The 23,295-nt window shown below is 36.9% G+C and overlaps 1 protein-coding gene across 6 annotated transcripts in view; it reads right to left on the bottom strand.

Moving 5' to 3' along the window:
- PPFIA4 (PPFI scaffold protein A4) overlaps positions 1 to 20,869 on the bottom strand; it is a 105,024-nt gene extending 84,155 nt beyond the window's left edge. For 3 of the 6 annotated variants that reach the window (XM_034414165.3, XM_034414169.3, XM_087889296.1), the window contains exon 1: positions 20,635 to 20,869. The gene's annotated coding sequence lies outside the window, so the exon portion shown is untranslated. Of the gene's footprint in view, positions 1 to 19,993 lie in introns of all 6 variants that reach the window. The other 3 variants (XM_034414166.3, XM_087889295.1, XM_087889294.1) reach the window with 2 other exon arrangements.
- Positions 20,870 to 23,295: the final 2,426 nt, after the last annotated feature.

The following is a 23,295-nucleotide window of genomic DNA, read 5'->3' as shown; positions in this document are numbered from 1 at the left end:
TAGTTTTAAAAGCTCAGCTGTACTGAAGGGGCTGCTACTGAATGCTAGAATTGGAACAATGCCCTGTTCAAATTAAGCTTTTCTGGTCAAGGCCATATATACATTTTAATATAGAAGCATTATTACCACACATTCCCATAAATTCCTTCCATTATAACAAGCTAAAACCAGCTTGTTATAATGATAAACGATGATCTTCGCAGAGATGAAATACTGGCCACAAAAAGAATCAATAATATCAAGCAAAGAAATTAACACATAGAAACAATCACTGTATGATCAGCAGCCCAGAAATCATATTTCTTAAAAAATAAGACAAATATGAAGAACCAAATGAAAATATGTAAATGAATGCAAAATTCAATATGCTCTTACAACATATAATACAGCACTTACGCATATGATCCAACTTTATTCTACTTTTTCCATTTTTTGCTTAAGTTTAGTACAGTTGGAAAATAATCAGAATAAACTATTTCCAATCTTGTGTTCAACAGATGGTAACATAAATATCAGTAGCAGTTTTCATTTAATAAGGAGATATGAGATCAAAATACATGCATTATTAGATTCAAGATGAGTAACGCTATTTTCCTCTGACTTCATTTTATCTTATTTCTACGCCACATCCAGAGAGTACAAATCTAACCATAAGAGGCCAAGAATGCAAATGTCGTCCTGAAATCCTATTCTAAAATATCAGCTACAGCTAACTTGCATTTTTAGGTGCATATGTATATCAAACTGTCATTTTCCATGGCAGGCTAGAACCCATCTGAATCTTACCTGTACAGATAATCCTTGACATATGACAGAAATGGAGCCTGCCCATTACAGTCATGTCATAACAGGCATAAAATGAGTGAGTTGTGTGACTGATCCAATTTTATGACCTTTTTGTCGTGGTTGTTAAGCAAACACTTTGGTCGTTAAGTGAACCAATGGTTTGCTATGGGCGCAGTTTTCAATTTTTGGCAAAACCATCATAAAATGTTATTGCATGATGCTGCAAATGGCCATAAATGTGTCTGTGTTGCCAAGCATCAAAAGTTTGGTCATGTAACCCCAAAGAGGGCCTGACAATGTCCACCCTCTATTTCAATACCTACAATGGTTGCCAGTTTGCTTCCTGTTGCAATTCAAAGTGCTGATTATTGCCTATAAACCCCTGCATGGCATGGGGCCTGGTTACTTGAGACACTAGCTGTCTCTATATATTTCTGCCCTTCTAGGGAGATCACCTAGAGTGGATAATTCCCATTAATTAAGTAGTATCATCTTATAGGATCTAGAAAGCATGCCTTCTTGGAGATGGCTTCTATACTGTGGAACAATTTTCCTCTAGAGATCAGTACTGCTGACACTCTTTTGATCTTATGTAACCTGCTAAAGACCCAGTTCTTCTAGGCCTAGGATTAAGATGATGGTTAGATCTCAATGGTTTGATTTCTTTGGTCTTTCTGGTTCTGTCTTCCAGTGAGTTATCTTCTTTGACGGGGTGTCTTTTTTTTTCTTTTATTTGTAAGCCTCCAAAAGTCACTGCAGAGTCAAGCAATCTATTTTATTCAGTTTTTTTATGAGAGTACTATTTTAACTATTTTATCAGAATTTTAGTCATGTTTGTCCATTCAACTTGAAGAAAGAGAAGATAGAATTTCCTTCACCCACAATCCCACATCACTAACTTTTTCCCAAAATCTGAGTAGCGCATAACTGTAAACTTTGTTTTATCTCAAATCACTACAAAACTGTATAAAATAACATTTGTGCATTTTATTTATTTTATTTTGGAAATGTTTTTGCCGCCCATCTCATATCCAATGACTCTGGGCGGTATAACAGAATAAAAACTTTAAAGCATTAAAAAACATTAAAATCAACAATCATAGAACACAGCAGACAAAAATAATTAACAAATACAAATCATTAACATCAGATGGGAAAGGAAGGAGCCAGACACACTGGGGTGGGGGGGATTATGTTTTAGTTAGTCAACCACCTCCAGTATGAAGCTCCCCGATTGGGTCCCCAAACCATCTGGCAGACCCAGATCTTGAGGCATTTCAAAATGCCAAGAGGGTGAGAGCCAATCTCACCTCAGGTGGTAAAATGTTCCAGAGATCAAGAGCCATGGCAGAGAAGGCTCTTCTGCTAGATCCCACCAGTTGAAATTCATTTGCTGATGGGATTTGCAGTTTGACCCCTCTGCTCCGCAATATGCCCCCTCTGCTATCGTGGGATGAGGAGGTTCTCACATATTGTCTTGAATTAGGATACTATTTGGAGAAGAGTAGACAACCTGTGTCCAACTGGGTGTTCATTTCAGAGGTATTTCCTTACCTAAACAGAGAAACAGAATGACTATGGGAGGGCGAAAAAGAAATGGAAGCAGGAAAGTCCACTGAGTTTCTTTATAGGAAGCTGGCAGGAAGCATCCAAAATCTTCCTTCCCTTCCTTCCCTTCCTTTCCCTCCCTCCCTCCCTCCCTTCCTTCCTTCCTTCCACAGAGCTTCAGAACTGGTCCATAACCCCTTCATGTTACAAAGAGTGGGGACTCTGAACACAAATTCAGATAGAAAGCCAGAAGCTGCAGCTCATTCTAGAAGGTAAGTGCACCAGCATAAACTGTAGTTTAAAATGGGCATCTGTTTGAAAACCTTCCTTGTTCTACAAATGCAAGGAAATACCAATATAGCTTTAATATTCACTTTAAAATATCAGGATAGGAAAAACACTTAATGACATTCAAGTATCAATATCTTAACTAGCAATTATTAGTATCTAAATGATGCAGCTATGCAGCTGCAACAAACTCTGATTTCTGAGCACAAACACGTACAATTCCTCCTCTGCATTAAATCACAATAAGTGCTAATTTATTCAGAGGTACCAGCACTAAGCAGTACTGCCGAAGTCTACACTGTAACACACTAAAGCTTTGACAAGACAAATAATTACGCATTGGTCCACATCAGTTGAAACCTTTAATATATCATGTCGCTTGCCTTAGCACCAAGTTACAATAGGAAATTATTTGTTCTATAACTTGGATAATATGTAGCATCCAAAGTCATTGCAAGGCCAGATACAGGTAGTCTTTGACTTACAACCATTTGCTTAGTAACTGTTCAAAGTTACAACAGTACTGAAAAAAGTGACTTATGACCATTTTTCACACTTACAACTATTGCAGTATCCCCATGATCAAAAGTTGGATGCCTGGCAACTGGCATTATCTATAACAGTTGTAGTTTCCCAGGGCCATGTGATCAACTTTTACAACCTTCTGACAAACAAAGTCAATGGAGAAGCCAGATTCACTTAACAACTGTGTTACTAATTTAACAACTGCAGTGATTCACTTAACAACTATGGCAAGAAAAAACATAAAATGGGGCAAAACTCATGTAACAACTGTCTTGCTTAGCAATGGAAATTTTGGCCTCAACTGTGTTTTTAAGTTGAGAACTACTGTAGATCTCTTATTTCCATCAAGTTTTACTAATCTGCAGTAGCAATTACCGGTAGTTATATATTTTTGTCAAAAATATATGCAAAGAAACACAAGGACTGTAATTTTGAGTGTGTGCTTTAAGAGCCACAGAGGAAGAAACATGGTTGAGATCTAGCTCTGATTAAGTGTTTGACAAAGAAAAAACTATAAAAAGAGAAATATATATATATAAAAAGAAAGGAAGGTAACATATGCACAAGTTTTCATACTGCCAGTAAAGTGATAGTTTCTCTTTTAGGAAGACAATTAAAAATTAAAATCAAACTAAAGAGCCAAGAAAAATGCAAATTGCTAAAAATATAGGTTGTCAGCAGAGAGAGACATATTCTATACTCCCTCTACTTCTAAAATCTGTGCTTTTTTTCAAAAAACAAAACATCTGAATGCTGTAACTAAAATAATACATACAGAGAAGTTTATAAAATTCAGCTAATGGGCAAAAGGCAAAAGACAGTAGGCTGGTTGGAAGATTGTATTGTTTTCCAGACATCTTGGTTAAAAAAAAAACCTCAGAAGGCAATGACCCTCTGTATACATGCAGAGGTGAAATGCTCCCGGTTCGGACTGGATCGCCTGATCCAGTAGCGATGGCAGCGGGTGGTTCGGAGAACCGGTAGCAAAAATCCCTGGCCCCCCCATGCCCAGCTGAGCCACGCGATCATCAGAATCTTTTTTTTTTTTTTTTACTTTTTCGGCCAAAAAAATGCTTTTAAAAGTAAAAAAAAAAGCCTCTGATGATCGGGCAGCTCAGCTGGGATCGTCAGAGCCTTTTAAAAGCATTTTTTCTACAACCTCTTCGGCTGAAGAGGTTGTTAAAAAAATGCTTTAAAAGGCTCTGACGATCCCAGCTGAGTTGCCTGATCGTCAGAGGCTTTTAAAGAGGTTGTAGAAAAAATGCTTTTAAAAGTTAAAAAAAAAAGAAGTTGGCCACACCCACCCAGTCATATTACCCCACCACCACCAAGCCAAGCCCACAGAACCGTAGTAACAAATTTTACATTTCACCACTGTGCCTCAGTGCCTCAGATGCTATGTTATTCATGAGCATACCTAGATCTAAATCCATATAAATCTAGAAGTACGGGTAATACCTTGATTGATAAAAAGATGTGAAATATAGCATGTTTCTTTTCTCAATTCTCAATTGCTACTGTTGATGCTTTAGAAAAATGGAATAAGTCTCTGATTCTTATAAATGAAGAGTGTGTGATCTAAAATTTGCAGGGAAGGGAAGAATTACCTTGTAAAGTTTAGTAAAAAAAAAAAAAAAGCTTTCCAAAACATTTTGAAAAATATTGTGCCAGAAACTGGCAACGTGTTATATATGACAACCCAAGGAACAAATTGAAAAAAACTAGCAACACAGCAAAATGCAAGAAGGATTACTGCACAGTTTGATCATTATTTCCAGCTCTAAAAAGTGTGGACCTCATGGATGCTTCTGTCACTTGGGCTTTTTGGAAAGCTGAATAGAAGACACCCAAAAAAATCTCAAATGTAACACTATAGCATTGAATTGCTGAGTGCACAAGTATTTGGGGGGGGGGATCTCTTTCTTTTTTGGAACACATGAGTCAGATTCTCTATTACTACAGCTCCAAGCATTATTTCAGTTCAATTCCCACTAAGTATTTTCTGAAAATGTCAAATACAACAGTCTCAGTTAATTTGGTGACCTCTTGCATATTCCATCACATTCTTTGAATACTATAGTGTTATTGAGCAATTTCTTTTCAAATTCCTCCATCTTCTACACTTGCATCTCTGAAATTTATTTTGTAGGAAATTTTCCCCACTTTCTTGTCATCTCTGACTCTAGTCCAGGATCTCCCCATTGACTCAGATTTTCATCTCAGTCTCTGACATTAGTCATGTCATCTTATTTTTCAACATTGTTTTCTTATTCCTTTTAGTTTTAATGATCTTCTTAATATTCGGCATTGCTATATTTTGCTCCTTCAGTGAGCTCTACTCATTTTAAAGCACTATCTATTCCATTTTGACTTTTCATTTTTATTATTATAATTTGAAAATAATTATCCAGTGATATCAATTTTATTTATTTATATAAACAATTTATAGCCGCCCATCTCGCAGCCTTGATACTAACACTTCATGTGAACTTGAATCTACCTTCAAAGAATTTCATGTAACAATATTGCTTGAAATTTTCTGGAATTCTTAAATTCAGTCATATTTATTCAGATATATTCTCAGTTATGTAGAAAAACTTTTTCTATTGATGTATATCTCCGTCTATCTCTTTTGATATTATATGTTCAGAGTCATGTTTTTTTTTAATTTAAAAATGGAAAATAGTGTCAGTATATAAATCAAAAGGGATGATTCATTTGCATTTAAACCTCTTATGTGAATCCAGTCTATTCACCAATTCAGTGGTTCTCATACAACTGTATGCATTGTGTCTCTATGCCTGCATGTTAAACAGATCAAAATGTTCAACAGGATTTATAAGATTCTAATGATTATTTTGAAAAGATTCTAATTATTTTCACTACCTAATTATTTCAGGCTAAAATGACCAACATGGTAGCAAGGCAGTTTATATGCAATGTCAAAGCAGATCAGAGCAGCCAATTAATGTTTTATGGCCAGGCTATGACACTGTCAGACAATTATGAAATTGCCTCCAACAAATTCTGGTCTCCATTTCTCCAGTCCACCCAGGACTTTTTGCTTCAGAAAGAAAATGATTTGATAATTTAGGGTTTTGATGATTAGAAAGGTTATAGAAAGAAGGGAATTAGGATGAAATTGGAGAAAACAGTTTGATTAGAACTGTATGTATAATTGCTGAGAGGATATCAGAAGTCTGTTCTTTATATACGTAATTTTTTTCATGCTTTCTTTTTTCTATGTTCTCCCTGTTTTTTTCTTTTCTTGTTCACATTTACTTTGATTTAGTTTTCTTTCTTTCTTCTTTCAATTGTATTATTTGTTATCTAAGAAGAGTCAATTCCCACTGTCTCTGTAGGTAGGTCCTATACCCAACCTACAAATGAAGAACCACCAAACTCTTTCAGATGATGGCAATGCCTAGTCAAAAGCCAAATACAAAAATGTCTAATTTCAAAGAAGTTCACTCTCCACCACCACCACCACCCAATCCATGACAGTAGAAATTATCTTTTGCTTTCCAGTAGCTTTGGCCTGGCCTTAACTTATGGCTGATTATTATCAGCTGGATTTTGAGTTTCATATATAAAAATTCTGCCTGAGAACAGTTACCTGAATAACGTTTATGATCTTGAGATGTCATCATTTTAAAACACCAATTCTGCCACTGATCTCCAGTACCATTTGATCTTGCTGTTGCCTTAACTATGTTTTACCACTAAGTTTCTGAAGCACACTAGTAATGTTCACTGTAGTAGTACTAATTTGACTTTCAATTGCTCTTCAACTACTACGTTTGCTTGATTCTTATAGCATGAATCAAATCCCTATACTGGACTAAACTTTGACTATAATGTAATTTGTCCATAAGCTGTTATACATGCATCTGACACCAAATGGATTGACCTTACCCACCATGGTAACCACTTTGTCTATGAGCAAACTTTTCCATTCTAGCCATTTTGTGAGAATATACACTACTAAGCAAGTATATACAAAAATATGAAGGCTATTGCTTAACGCATTGTAAGCCGCCCTGAGTCTCTGGAGAAGGGCGGCATATAAATAGAACCAATAAATAAATAAATAAATAAATAAACAAACAAACAAACAAACAAACAAACAAACATGCTCATAAAATTCTAGATGTCTGTTCAAAGAAGTTTATGTACCTATATTGTAGAGTTTCATTCATTAAGAACCTAACTTTCAAACTGGAGTAACAATAGTGGGGTATAACGTCTTTGATCAGCTGTTAATTTTGATCATTGATTCTTAATTATATATATTTTTAGTGGCCTACGGCTAAGGAAAACAGATACTTATTATAAGTAAAGAGCTTCTTTATTATAATTCTCACTGATTACAAGTCCTTTAATTTGTGTCCTGTGCTGTCAGATCCCTAAAGCTATAAAGTGAGACTATTATGGAGACAAAAAAAAATATTATACTCAGAATATCTAATTCCAAGACTCCCACATCATTTCTATTTCAGACAGAAAAATAATGTTTTGAATTAATAATGATTAATTCTATATCCTAGCCACAAGCAACAACAGCATACCCACACAGTATCTTGTTCAAATATGTTAGAAATGTTCATAATATAATAATTGCCTGCAGTAAAATGATAAACTATATGAGGAAATTATATGAGTAAGATATTTAAAGATGCATACTAATAGCACAATTTGAAGTGTACAAACAGAAAATAATATTTAAGGGATTTATATTCTGCCTTTTCATCAATCAAGATGTAATGGCCATAAACTCTCACATTTAAAATATTACCAATATGTCCTAAAGCTGAATATATGACACAACATTTATTATAGCTAAACAGAGACTACAAATCTTTTTTGTATTTCAAAGCAACTGGGGAAAATAATTTCTGCCTATTCTCTGAAAATGGAAGTATCTTCCACAAAGTTGTAGAATTGGAAGAGGTCATTTTGGTCAAGAGGTTAAATCCCCTGCACCACTCAAAAATTCAATTAAAGCATCCCCAACAAAAGATTCTCTACTTAAACAATTCTAGTGAAGAGGAATTCAACATCTCAAATGTATAGTGAACAAATATTATAAGGAGCCTTGGTGGCGCAGCGGACTAAAGTGCTGTTAAGTAGCACTTAGCTGCCAGCTGCCTGCAATTACTGCGAGTTCTAATCTCACCAGGCTCAAGGTTGACACAGCCTTCCATCCTTCCGAGATAGGTAAAATGAGGAACCGGATTGTGGGGGCAATAAGCTGACTTTGTATAAAAAAGAACACCGCTTGGGGGGGGGGGCAAAGCCCTACTAAGCAGGTATATACAAAAGTATGAAGGCTATTGCTTAACGCATTGTAAGCCGCCCTGAGTCTCTGGAGAAGGGCGGCATATAAATCGAACCAATAAATAAATAAACAAACAAACAAACAAACAAACAAACAAATAAATAAATAAAGACTCAAAACAGTTCACTATTATCCACTATCAAATATAATAATAATAGTAACAGAGTTGGAAGGGACCTTGATGGTCATCTAGTCCAACCCCCTGCTCATGCAGGAGACCTATACTAGGGATTCGAACTGCCGAACTGCCAACCTTTCTGATCGACAAGCTCAGCGTCTTAGTCACTTAGCCAGGCTATAATCAGGTCATCTACAAATGATTTAGCACCGGGTTCCCCACAAACTTGTGCTTTGCCATGGGTGAGAGGAGGCCCCCTTCCGGCCATGCTCCGCTCCCGTAACGGATGGCTCTCCACACTGGGCCGGATGGTGCGGCTATCCGAGGCCCACCTAGGCTCCTCAGCACTGCAGTATTGTTATGTTTAGGGGGGATTCTGACTTAGAGACGTTCAGTCAAAATCCCACCGATGGTAGCTTAGCCCCATTGGCTCCTCAGCCAAGCACGTACACCAAAAGTCTGAACCTGCAGTTCCTCTTGTACTGAGCAGGATTACTACGCAGCAACACATCATCAGTAGGGTAAAACTAACCTGTCTCACAATGGTCTAAATATAAGAAAAGCTTTCCTAAGATTCAACTGGAATATATCCTTTTGGTAATATATTTTGGTTTTATGACAGATTATGCTGTCGGGACTGTCAGAGAACCAGTACACTGTGTGGCACACTCTTTTCACATCTTGCTTAATTATCTTTTCTTAAAGCTCAACATTTTAGACTTAAGTTTTCAGTCTCCTGACCACTGTCTAGATCTGGGGTGTCCAACTCCCGGTCAATGGACCGGCACTGGGCCTTGGCATGCCAGAAACCGGGCTGCACAAATAACTGAAGCTCCATCTGCAGAATGCAGGCAGCATGCAAAACCACGTCCCCTCCGCTCCACGGAAAAACCTCTCATTACAGAAACGGTCCCCAGTGGCCAAAAGGTTGGGGGCCACTGGTCTTGATGACAATGATCAGATCTTTGCATCTATGTCAGTTTGTCTGAATCTTTCTTCAAAAGTGGTTTCCAGAAGCAGACACTATACTGAAGACAGAGTCTGAACAATGTAAAATACAGTAGAACTAGGGTTCAGATCAAATTATCCATCCAAGGATATGACCTTAAATTTGGGTGGCATGGATATTTGTGATAGAATAAAGTCAAGGTTAATACAGATTTCAAAAATCATTATGTTAGATATGCCATATTGAGAATATGGGATAGAAACAAATCCAGCCGGTACACAAAAACATCTTTGCAGCTGTCAGTCCAAGAAGCACTCTGTGGAATAGATGAATTTATCCCAACTAGTGAGCAGCAGTTTCTCTATGTCCTTGAACCTTGAGTAAGATAAATTTAAATTTACCAACAAAGAAATAAAGGGAGACTAGTATAGCTATTTCAAGCTGTTTAGCTCTCAAACAGAAGCAGTATGCTCCACCCCATATTTGGGTAGACCAGGTTGCCCTGATAAACCGGTCTCACTGGAAAAACACTTGATACTTGATTTGGAGAACTAAAACTTCCAAAACTGTAATTTAGCCTTCATTAAGAAAATATCACGATAAAGTTGTGACTTTGAGTTCAATTAACAATTAATCAGTGGAATAACTTGCCTGAAGAAGTTGTGGGTGCCCAACACTGGAGGTTTTTAAGAAGAGACTGGACAGCCATTTGTCTGAAATGGTAGGGTCCCCTGCTTCAGACTTGAAGACCTCCAAGGTCCCTTCCAAATCCTGTTATTCTGTTATTCTTTAATAAGATTGCATGGCTTCCAGGTTTCAGCCTACAAAAGGTGCTTCAAAGCATGTGGGAGCATAACTATAACACATATCTGCAACACCCAAAAGATGCTGCTCCGTTTCCCAGGATATCAAACTCAAAAGAGGCACTAATGGGGTACTGAAGATGCTTTGAAGCAGGCATGGACACAACTTTAATAAGTTGTTAACTCAAGTACCTATTTTTCTGGGAGTCAGGGAAAAGATATTACTTTTTTCCAGAGATACTCTGCCTATTACAGCATGAACACCCTTCAAAAACAACTTTTCATCTCCAAAGCAGAGCACATCCCTAATCTCATGCTATACAATTCTGAAAACAGGAAGCACAAAGCTACAAATAACTAGTAAGTGTACAATATTTAAGATAAATTCAAGTATGAGAGTAGATAGAGGCTAAGTCAAAGAAAAATACAATGTACTAGACTAGAGGACACAATAGAAACTAAATTTCAAGAGGATATGTTTGACTACATAATATACTTACTGTATATTACTGCGTAGAACCTGATCTGGAATATGTATATTCCTCCAGTATATTAAGAATCGTGACAAAATATAATCTCTATAATTTGGAAACAAAATCTTTATTTGACTAATAAATATCAATACATTATCAATATATTCACTTCTTTGTGTGGGTCCAATTAATTTAACTCTGTTTTTTCAAGCTATGAAAAAATTAACAAATACCCTAAATGATATTAAAAGAGGCATAATTATGTGGGTGCTCGAGAAAAATGCCAAACAAATACTTGATTTTATATTAAGCATACAGTACAATGGATTCTTTGTACTTTTTCATATTCAGTTAAATTCCAGCTTGTGACCCTAAATATGATGCATGTGGCTTGAAATTGATTTCTGCTTTGGTTGCTAAGTGACTGCTTTGATTTAGAAATCTTACTGTTCATTGACACTGATTACTGAGTAGCAGAACTCCTAGAATTAGAATTCAAGTGACATATATACTGAAGAATAGTTTATGCAAATTTAATAACAGGGAATGCCTTTCTGGAGGGCTTTGACTATCATTCCATCCAGAAAATATTATGATTAAAGAATCTGAGCCCCTATATTTTGTCACAGAACAATTTAGTGACATCTTCTAGATTATTTAAATAGCAAATATATTCAAGATCAGGAGTGCAATATCAGTTCAAAATATAATTAGGACATGTTCACTTTCACTCTACAAAAACAATTTCAGAGACTATCACACTCACTTATTACTCAGTTATTAAGCAAATAAAGTACCTATAACCACAAAGCAATTATTCTGCAAGGCAACATTTAATTACTTAAATGCCAAACACAATTTTTAAAAGCAAGCTTACAATCTTAGCCTCTACCATGACAATCAATATATCACTTTCTGTATTTATATTTCCTACTACTATTATACAGTTATTGTACAATTTACAAAAATATTGTGAAATATCAAATAATTAGAGGGTAATCCAGTTGATATATTATAGTTGTTCAGGTAGATCTTCAGTATGCAACAGTAATAGATTTAGTTTTAATACTGAGTTTTAATATGTATTGCACTTTTAAAACGTTTAGGCTTACAGGCTGCCTTGAGCATGTAAGTAGGTGGCATGCAAATAATTGTACTGTAAACAAAAAAATGGATAGGGTGTTCTTTTCAAGAGTATATTTAACAGGTAACACATGTTGTTCTTTAACTACTACAAACTTTACACAACATAGGGACAATAATACAAATTGCTTGTTAAGCATCCTATATGTCTTAAATGTAATACAGGTAGTCCTCAATTTACGATCACAACTGAGCCCAACATTTCTGTTGCTAAGTGGGACATTTGTTAAGTGAGTTTTGCCCCATTTTACATTTTTCTTGCCACAGCTGTTAAGTGAGTCACTGCTTTTGTTAAATTAGTAACATAGTTGTTAAGTGAATCTGGCTTCCCCATTGACTTTGCTTCTCAGAAGATGGCAAAAAGTGATCACATGACCCTGGTACACTGCACCCGTCATAAAAATGAGTCAGTTGCAAAGCATTTGAATTTTGATCACATAACCATAAGGGATGCTGTAACGATTGTAAGTGTGAAAAATGGTCATGTCACTTTTTCAGTAATATTGTAACTTTGAACAGTCACTAAACAAACGGTTGTAAATCGAGGACCACCTGTACAGATTTCTGTTTCCTTTCTCAGTAGACATTTAAAAATACTAAACAAAATTATTTACTTTAAAAATAGAGACAGCTTGAAATTAATAAGCTTTTGCTGATACCGTAGAAGTCATTCATCAGCAAAATAGAATGATTTTCAATAATTCTGCCTCCTACCAAATAAAATATCTTTGGATCGGTATGGTATGTGAATTGTTCTTCTTCCTATTCCACCAGCAAATGCTTTCATCAGCAGAAGGATATCAACTGGATACTACTATCATGCTGTACCCATATTGATTCCTATTGCAAAGCCCTATAGATCAAACAATTTACTTCTGAACAATTAACAACAGGATCAGATTGCAGTGCTGGTAACTAAACTGTTTCCTTTAAGAAAAAAAAATGGTGCAAATTTTAAAGTCACTGACATACATTTAGCACTTCTGAAATTCCATAAACAAATTTCAACAATGGTCAGAACAGTTCATGATTATGCAAATGGACAATAACAATAGGTAATTTTCTAATTTTCAGCTGCATATCTTCCTTGCCCTGGTGCCAGGATGGCCTAGTTATAGTTTGGGAGACATGAATGCAAAATATCATCATCAATTGACTCCTAGCTCATCTCAACAACCATCCATCTCTTCTACTGCAAATGATAACAAGAAAAGTGGTATGTCCCAAACCCTGTAACGGACTGGTGAAATGCCCATCCTGAGCAAGCAATTCCTGTACTGAATTGGATATTGGATTAAATAACTTTTGACGTGACATTCTAATTGTATAGGTCTATGATTCTATGACTATTGGATGCTTTTCACTTATGCAGATAGAAACTGTATGTTTACAAATAGCAATGATTGGTGTTTGCTTTCCCAGCATGAATGGGTGAAGGAGGGAAATTTATCAATGGGAGTCTGGAGTAACTGCTGTCCTGACAGGACATCTAGCCAAACTTCGACATCTGGAGAGTGATTTCCCAAGTCAATTTCATTTCTAGCTGATATCAGCATGAAAGACAGACAGCTTAAGGCCACTGTAGAATTGCTCTCAGTCTTTTCAGTAGCATTATCCAATAGCATTCTATAAAAATAGGGATCTTTTCAAAGAAAAGCATCAGTGGTCATTAATTGTAAAAGTATACTGTATTGTCCCATGGGGGAACACCAAGGTTAATATCATATAACCACACAAAGAGATATACAGTGCTTCTGTTCTCTAAACTCAAATAACATTAGTGGAAAATTTAACTGAGGGGGCAAATCTGGTATAAATATTGCAATGCAATATATATATGACTCAATGCTTCATTAACACTTCTGTCAGAAACATTGAAAATAAGAAGTGGGAACTGTTCACTAAAGATAGTATTAAAGAAAATCTTCACAACACAACACCCTGGGGAAATCAAATAGCGACAAAATATTCAACATCAGCATAGCATACCTTTCCATAAAAAGAACTAGAAAAGTAATGCCCATTCCTTCCTTATTTAACCTGCTTAAATGAGGGTATGATGAAGGATAATAGGTTCATGTAAGCTGTCTATGGACATTCTCAGTCATACAGGTATTGTTCTAGAACTGAAGAAGCTTCAATTGAAAGCTTTTTCAGGATGAAAAGCAAAATGTTTTCAAGGGAAAAAAACCCTAAGAAAGTCCAGTTGTCTTTTGAATAGCACCTTTGGGACTTCATGTAAGCTCTTTTAAGTACATCAAAGCAACACCTTTCAAATACTGTCAAGTGAAGAAATGAGTGCAATTAAACATGTTTTAACACACAAAAAGCATTAATAGTTGACAAGGTGAGTATTGCTTTGGGGCAAGTATTAATATAACGATTAGATATTTAATCTGCACCATAAGCTTTTACAACACATTGATTAATACAATTTGTTCAAAAAGAATAGAAAGTATTAAAATAAAAGTCATTTATTCACTGTTACTCTAGTGTTGGCTTTATACCAGCCCGACACATTCCAAAACTTCTTGAGTTTAGAAATCCTAATTAAAGGTGAAAACTAGAACCATTTGAGAGCTTACTTTTGGGAACAGGAAAATCTCCTACATTGATCCTATCCAGATTCAAGGAATGAAAAGGTGGGGGGACTCCCCTCTTCAAACCAGGTGATGGCAACTTACTTAATGTCTCTGAGTAGAACTTTTTTACTTGAGAAAACAGCTATACCCAAATGTTCCACAATTCAGGTAAAATCTTAGGAAGGTAAAGATCCCAGGAGTGCATTCAGTAGGCTTGTATTAAGTTGTGTTTAACACCAAGATTTTGCTCCACTGCTCAACTAAAGAGAAGATACAGATGATGCAAACTGCAGATTGTAAACTACTGATTGCAAAAAAAAAAAAAAAAAAAAGTAACTCAAGTAATACTGGCAGGAAACTTTAATTGCCCCAATATCTGTTGAGAAACAAACAGATTTCAGAAATTCCTGAATTGTGTTGCTGACAACCTTGTCCATCACAGAGTGCAGGAAAGTACAAAAGGACCATATATTCTTTACTTGATATTGACCAGTAGGAAAAACTATATTGAGGAAATGGAATATACAAAAACACTAAGAAATCATGCAATTCTGAAGTTCTTAATTTCAGGGGAAAGTAAGATTGTGTATAGTTAAATGTATAGCCTGGACTATAATGAAATAAAATTTAATAATCCTAGAGCAATTATAAGCAGGGTCTCGTTAAAGGAGATGTAATGGGGGGGGGACTCTAAGAGTTCCCAAAAAGAAGATAGATACAAAAAACAAACCTCCAAATAATTCCAAGGAAGGAAAAATAAGGAGGACAGCAGAAAAAACCAATTTAGTTACCTAAAAGGCTAGGGTGGGATAGAAACATATATAGATGTTGTAAAGAGGACAGATCCCAGATCTCTTCTAAGCTTACAGACAAGTAGCCAGAAGTATAGAAAGAGAAGATAAAGCTCCAAATGGTCTAACATTGAGGAAGGATGCGACCAACAATTAAAAAGTCCTTGTGATTTTTAGGACTTGATGGGTGGATAAAAATGCCAAACCCAGTCTAAATATCTGGCTGATTATGCAATGAACTTTAATAATAATAATATGACATTCTTGTTTTTTGGTTAAAAACTTGATGTGTGTGAAGGCCAACACCAGAATAAGAAAATAATAGTTTCCAGCAAAAAAAAATCCACCCCAAACCGCTGCAAACAATCATAAATGCAGGCTGGTTGCCAAATGCCCAACATGCAAAAATGTGATCATCTTGGAATTTTGAAACCAGGTCATAAGTAGCTCTGGGGAGGTCGATCATCACTTCAAAATGTCGCTAAGTAACCCATTGTAAACCGAGGACTACCCATATTTAATTTTTGTCCCATTTTCTCACTGTGCTCCATCACTTTTATTAATAGTCTTTGCAGATCTTTTGTATTTGGTTAAGAGAGTAGTGTCAATAGGACAGATTATTGATGTTTCTTCCTCCAATTCTAAAACATGGTCATCCTCTTCCAATTTAGCTTCCTTTAATATGAATTCAGCATATAGGGTGAATATATAAGAGGAACATAGTTTTGTCTTATTTCTTTGTCAACTTGGAGCCAATCTTTCACAATATTCTGTATATAGTGTTTTCTCATGATAACAATGGGATGTTTTGGGATTCCCATTATTCTCAGTATATTCCACAGCTGGTCATGATTCACAATAACTGAAGGAATTTCTACAATGAATGGAGCATGAAACGACTTCTTTTTGGTACTCTTGGCTTTGTCAATTATCCTGTATGCCTTGTGCTTCTCAGCTTTCTCTAGAGTCAACTTGAGGGAGTGTAGTGGCTCACGAGGTTAGGACGTGGGACTGACAAATAGCAGGTATGTGTTTGAGACCTAGTTGCTGCCTTGGGATGGGGTGAGGTCCCTGTCACATGTTCTAGCTCCTGCTGACACAGCAGTTCAAATTGCCTGCTTTCGTGAGTAGGTAGATGAGTACCACTTCGGAGAGCAACGTAATGGGGATATGAAAGGAGCCCCAAACTAGGTGGTCCCCGGGCAACGGTGATATCACTGTTCAGTCCTTTCAACCTGAAAGTACTTCAGTGTTCCTGACACAACTGTAGGAGTAGTAACTTGATCAGCTGCATACGAAATTATACATATTGTATGATAGTTTGTATACTCTGTTGAATTTCCTTCTTTGGTAATGGAATGTAGACTGGCAATTTCATGGCCATAGTGTCAGTCTCCAAATGTTCTGGCTTAGCTTGGTTAGAATCTTTACTGGTTTCTTTTCTAGTGCTTGCCAAATTTCAAGGGAAATATTTGTAGCATATTTAACTACCCAAGGATTATGGATCAAAGGCCAAATAAATCCATTTTTAATCCACCTATTACTATTACTCCTGGATTACCGCCCTTTAAAAACTGACAACATAGACAGATTCTGTATGGGAGTGTATGAAATCCAGTTGAATTTCATTGAGAGATTAGTCTGAACACGCTTACTATTAGTTAGATTTGCATCCTGACTTTAAGGAGTTCTACATCTGCTTTAAGTATACTTTTTATTTATTTTTTTGTTATTTTGATTACTAGTTTTTAAAGGTCATTATTTTACAGGTTCTTAGATACTAATGAACATTATTGTAAATATTATAAAAAATACTATCTTATTCTAATTAAGATTAGTTTAGGTTTAATTAATTCTATGGTGCTTAATGTGTCTTAAATTTCATTGGGTTTAATTTTATAAATTTTAGCTTAGTAGCCTCTCTATAGTGTTCATGTTGTCATTATCATTTAATATTATAAATCTATTAATTTAATGGTGTTTTTAGTCAACACTTGATAATTTTGTCATTGATATTTATTTTACACTTTTATTATTTAAAAACAGAAATGACAATTTATATTATAATGATGAATCAGAAAAAGCTAAATATTGCATCAATGTTTCTAGGACGTGTCTCAAAACAAAAACTTTTATAAAAAAATGAAGCAAAAAGTCAAATTAAGATTTATATATTTTTAAATGACAAAAGACATTTAACCTCTAAAAGTGTAAACATTTCAATTAAAAATTTGTGTTTTTTCAGGAGGATTTTTTAAAATGGATTAGACCAGTGGTTCTCAACCTGTGGTCCACAGACCATTGGGGGGGACTACAATGTCATCACAGGGGGTCTGCAAAGGCTTGAAGAAATTTTATGATCTTGTGAAGAAATCTTAAGTTTTGGGAGTCTGTGGCCATGGCCCATGACCACAAAAAGTATTTAAAGGGGGTCCATGGTGAAGAAAAGTTTGAAAACCATTGGATTAGACAAATGCATCAGAAATTATGATGAATGTTACAAAATACGATTCAAGATGAAATAGGAAGATTTTTACTATTATGATTTCAGTTTATCAATTTATTGATTTCAGTTTGTTTCAATTTATATTCCATTCACTTCTTGAAATCGTGGAAGGAGATCTTTTGTTAGAGATCTGAATGGAACTCTTTCCCCAAATCTTGACAAATCTGTTCATATAAAAGTAACTCAGCTAAACTCCCCAAAACGTTTTAAACTCTACTGTACACCAGTACTTTCCCTTTCAGACCTATGGCTATAAACACATCTTTTGGACATTTTTGCCTTTTTTGTCTTTCGCCCTTGTCCAGTTCATTTTTAACCACATTTCACCTCTCTCTAGAGAAACACGTAGGACTGTAAGTTTTCATTTTTGTCTGCTGTTGTATAACTGTGCTAGTCATTAATTATTGATCATTGTAATTATATGATATTCTTCTCTTCTGTATATCTATGTATAAAAAAGAACAGAACTTGGATTAGAAACAATAACATTTTTGCCTCTTGATTTCTTTCCTATTCCACTTGGAGCAGCTTCAAATATCTTGGGATGTATTACATGAAAACCTTCAATGAGTAGATCAGCTATCATCTCAATAATCAAAAACATGGCAAATAAATAAACATTATAGAAATTTATACATCAAAATACCTTGAGGGTACTATGTACTCTTTTGGTAATATGAACTGGACTTCCAGAGTCTAACATACATACAAATCAGCTGAAAGAATTGCTTTGTAATTATTATTTAATAATAGATTGTATTAATTAGGCAATATAATAAATCAAACAGACAAATTTTTCTTGAGGTTAAATTTAAAGCGTACACAAATGAAGAGTTAGGGAGACACAGCAAGAAAGCTGGGAACAGGTATTACAAACTTTCTGACACCTGTTTATTCTCTGTCTGATGCTAGGGCCTTGAAATTATTTTCCTTCTTGCATGTTTGTCCTAAAAGGCAGAAATTGCAACCTCCCATTGACTCTTACTTTGTAACAACCACTGCAAAATCTTTCCTGATACCTCAGACAATCTTTCTAAGCTAATTCTATACAAAGCCTCAACACTGTGAATAGGAATGACTGGCCTACTTCACACTGTGTGCAGGTATTAAAAACACAGAAACAGGCAACCTGGCTCTTCAAACAAGTCTTGGAGCTTCTGCCTTCAAGTGGAACAAGAGGATGCATATGTTTAAATCTAAGGTACAATCAGATAACAAAGGAGAAATAGTTTTGTAAAATCTAATTCAGAACACTGAGAATATTTTAATCTTATAGTGGGATCTGTGTATATACATAGTTCTACAATCTGATGCTTGGAGAACACACAAAAATGGTTCAGCAGCTGCTATGTTATGGCAGCTGTTTCTCTTGTTCTGTACCGTCATGCTGTCCCTGTTTATTTCAACCATTTGTCAATCCATCTGTTATTTCAAACCAGATTTCAAAAGCTTCTGGATGGAGAGAGGCTATTCAAGTTACAAACTACCTTTGGAAATGCATCTGTCCCATGTGAGCATTATGATAATCAAATTAAGGTTATCTTTGCATCTCATCCCCTCAAGTAAGCCATTCATCCATGATACAGTTTTACTTTTTCACAATACATCCAGGGATTAAGATATATTATTCATTTCTAGGAAGAAACATCATCACATAATACTACCGGTACCTGGTTTCACATAGGCTTCTGATAACACCTAAGGCTGTTAGCCTAAAAAAAAACCCAGAACCTCCAATAAGGCGGCATTCAGTGAAAACCGAGCTACTGCGATAGATGCCAACTGCAAAACTGCCTTAAATCTTGGCGAAAAAATCGATGCGACCCAGTCTACGTTATTCAGAGACCTTTCAAAAAAATAGATCTCAGCCCATTTTTCAAGTATTAAATACAACCGCTTTTGAGGGACGCCAAAATCAGTTGGCTTTGAATACTATTCAAGACATCGTGGCAGGAGCCGTCTCTCTACGGCTGAAGGAGCAACAGGCTAGGGCTTTTTTCATTTATTTATTTTTTACAGTAGTTTTCCCAGCTAAGAGCCACAAGCCAGCCTCGTACCGTCGGGGTACAAAGGACGCACGTTCCCCCTCCGTCTCTCTCAGCAGCGTTAATGTTCCGGGCGGAGCTGGCCATCCCCAGCTTACCACATCTCTTTCCCTGAGCTCAGCATCGCGGCGGCCGTCTGTCTACGCCCATCGCCTCTACCGCCTTCGCTCGGAGCCAGGCTGCCGGCTCACTCCTTGGAGCAGCTGCCCCGAAGCGATGGGCGGCGGGGACCACCAAGCTGGAAGGCAGGGAACCCGCCGCTCAGCCCTCCAGAGAGCTGCACGGGAAGCCCACCGCTTAAGCTCCCGAGGGGCGGCATCCTCCGTGGCAGAAAAGCCCAAGGCATCCAGAGACCCTGGCGCTCGCCGCCTCGCTTGCTCTTCCACTCCCGCGGCAGTATCAGGGGAGGGGGCTGACGTGATGCGGCAAGGATGGATAGGCGGAGGCCTCTGGAGCGGGCGGCGCACTTGTCTCACGCGCTCAGGCCACGAAAGCGCCGGCTCGCCGAACCGTCCGGGCTCCGGTATCCCGCTACCGACCGACCGACCGCAGCACCTCACGCCGGCGCGATCGCCACGACCAGCCCAGATTCCCTCAAAGCAACAGAGAAGCAAGTCTTGGCTTAGCTCTTTGCCCATCCGCGCACGTCTCGCCTAGTGGGAAAGGGATGAACGAAGGATGAAAGCCGGCAGGGGGACGCCATCGCGCTCGGCCCCTCCGGATACAAACCGCTACTCACCGCTTGGACAGCAGCTTCGCCTCGCAGCGGGTACAACAGCGTCCCGGCTCGGGAGAAGCCACGCCCCCAAACCCGTCCCTATCCCACGTCTCGCCACGCCCCCTTTTCCATTCCAACCAGTTCTCCTGAATATTACTCAGCGCTGTTTCGATTGGTAGAAGCGACGCTCTGCTTCTGCTCCGCCGGGAAGATGTTTTCTTGGCCCCGCCTCTCCCCATGCGGATAAAGGAATGACAGCACAGGGGCGGGCTTCTTACGTTTATGCTGTGGACGACCCTAAATGAAGAACGCTGATAATTCAGTTGAACAGGTTCCCATGTGTGCATGTGTATGTCGTGTGTGTGTGTAATGTATGCTTGTGTCATATATGACACATGCATACACATACAGATACCCATATATATATATGCATATTAAAAGAATATCCCAGTCAGGTACACTTCCTCCTCTCTTCCTTGTTGAGCAAGAAATCAAAAAATGGAAACACACACTGTAGTAGATTTAATATATTTCCATTTATTTCCATTTATCAACTTGGTTTGAGACTTGTTTTGTTAAACTACATCCATTATTTAGCAACTGCTGCTTTAAAAACTTGCTTTGAATAAATAGGCACAGATCAAGTTGTATTTATTGTACTTATAAATCACACAGTGTATCACTAAGGATCCAGTCTTACTCCAATTTCGGCAATGCCGAAACTGTTATTCACTCAGATAACTCTAAGACATGTACAAGAAAAACATCCAGAGGCAATGCAACAATAAAATGACAAATTATATAAAATGTAACACAATGTACAATTAATCATAATATAATAATTCCATTTCTGGCACAGGGAGCTCCACAATATTCACATCCTCCAAGATCCCCTGAAACAGTCCTATTTTTACAAGCGTCTTTCTGTAGTAAGCTTCCTTCTTGTATTAAACTACATAAGATTATTCTATTTTAATTCTGAATTTATAGTTTGGAATTTTAATTAATTTCTGAATTTTAATTAATTTAAATTCTGATTTTTTATTAATTTAAATTCTGAATTTTAATTAATTTAATTCAGAATTAATTCTGTAATAAGCTTATTCAGTAATAAGCCACTTAAGCTTTTTCTATAAGCTTCCTTCCAATAATATGCCACAAGATCTGCTACAGTAAGCATATCTGCTGTTTTAAAAAACTGACCTCTATTCAAGTTTTTCTGCCTTGTACCACCACTTCTAAGTGTATTGATGCAAAATACATACATTAACTATACCATGAGAGTTTGTACATCAAGCCATCTAAACAGAACAATTTTATTTATAACTAAACCTAATATGAAATTCAATAAAAATTAATGGGAATAAAACATAGAAGGTACTTCATTAGGTACACCATCATTTATAAGTTGACTTATTTTTAAATTGTTTTTACAGTTAGGCCTATAATTACATTTTGATTGCTAGTAAAACAGAATATAAACAGTTTTGACTAAATGTTGTAGATTAAATCATAAAGATAAGACATTTTTACTGTTGGCTGAAATGACACAATTATACTAGGCTAAAATAAGGCTGGCTACCTTTACCCCAGTATGATGCAGCTCAGTGATTAATTTATGATTTAGAGCAGAGTTCCCCAACCTTTCTGGCTTTGCAGACCAGTGGTGGGGAGGGGAATGGTTCTGTGCAAGTGGTGGGCAAGCGCAGCCAAACTCCATTTGCATGACCAGCAGGCACATGCTCCCATCACTCATGCAAATAAAACGTGCATACATGCGCTCATCCACAGCTCGCACAAGTGGGGATGCGTGCGCATGGACTTGCCTGCCATTCCCGTAGCCCGGTTCCAAACTGCTCAAGGCCCAGTAGTGGGCCTTAGCCTGGGGGCTGGAGACCCAATTTAGAGTGTTCTGCATGCCCAATCAATTTACTATGTTTTATGAATATATAACACATACAACATATTGAAGTACGAAGTACCCAATTGCATTTTAGCCTAGGGGCGGTGCAATAGCTCAGCAATTAGATGCTATGCTTGTCAGCTGGAAAGCAGACAGCCCAGATTCAAGTGCTGCATGATGGGATGAACTCCTATTAATCACCCTCAACTCCTGCCAACCTAGCATTTTGAAAGCATGCAAATGCAAGAAGATAAATAGGTACCGCTGACAGGAAGGTTACTGCATGCCATACTTTCATGATGGTGGAAGCATCTCTCAGACAATGCAGGCTCCCTTGGCTGAGATCCAAGATGAGCAATGCCCCCTTGAATCAGTGACAACTGGAAAGGGGAAATCTTTTTTTTATCCTTATGTGTTCTGGAAACTCAACCACTATGAGTAGTTTACGATTCAATAATTCTATAAATTCAGGTAATGGGTTAAGTAAACTAGGGTTTTATGTATTGTACTGAATGAACATAGTTTTATAATGTATGTATATTAAATTACACAGAAATCCTAATCTTGATTAATTGCCCAAAACCTGTATAAAATGTGTATTGTTTGTTTGTGTGTGTGTGTGTGTGTGTGTCTATTAGCCAAAACTACAGCTAACAAAAATCCAGGCAATCTGAGCTTTTTGGTGCCATTTAGGATAAATCTGGGTTTTGCTGTTTTAGGCTCTCTAAATTCATAGTTAAGATGGCTTAGCTAAAAAATTACATCTACAAAACCAGTTC

Source organism: Pantherophis guttatus, chromosome 3 (genome assembly GCF_059756535.1).
Source record: "Pantherophis guttatus breed Tessera chromosome 3, ASM5975653v1, whole genome shotgun sequence".
Lineage (NCBI taxonomy): Eukaryota > Metazoa > Chordata > Lepidosauria > Squamata > Colubridae > Pantherophis > Pantherophis guttatus.
This window is presented reverse-complemented; position numbering and strand designations above follow the sequence as displayed.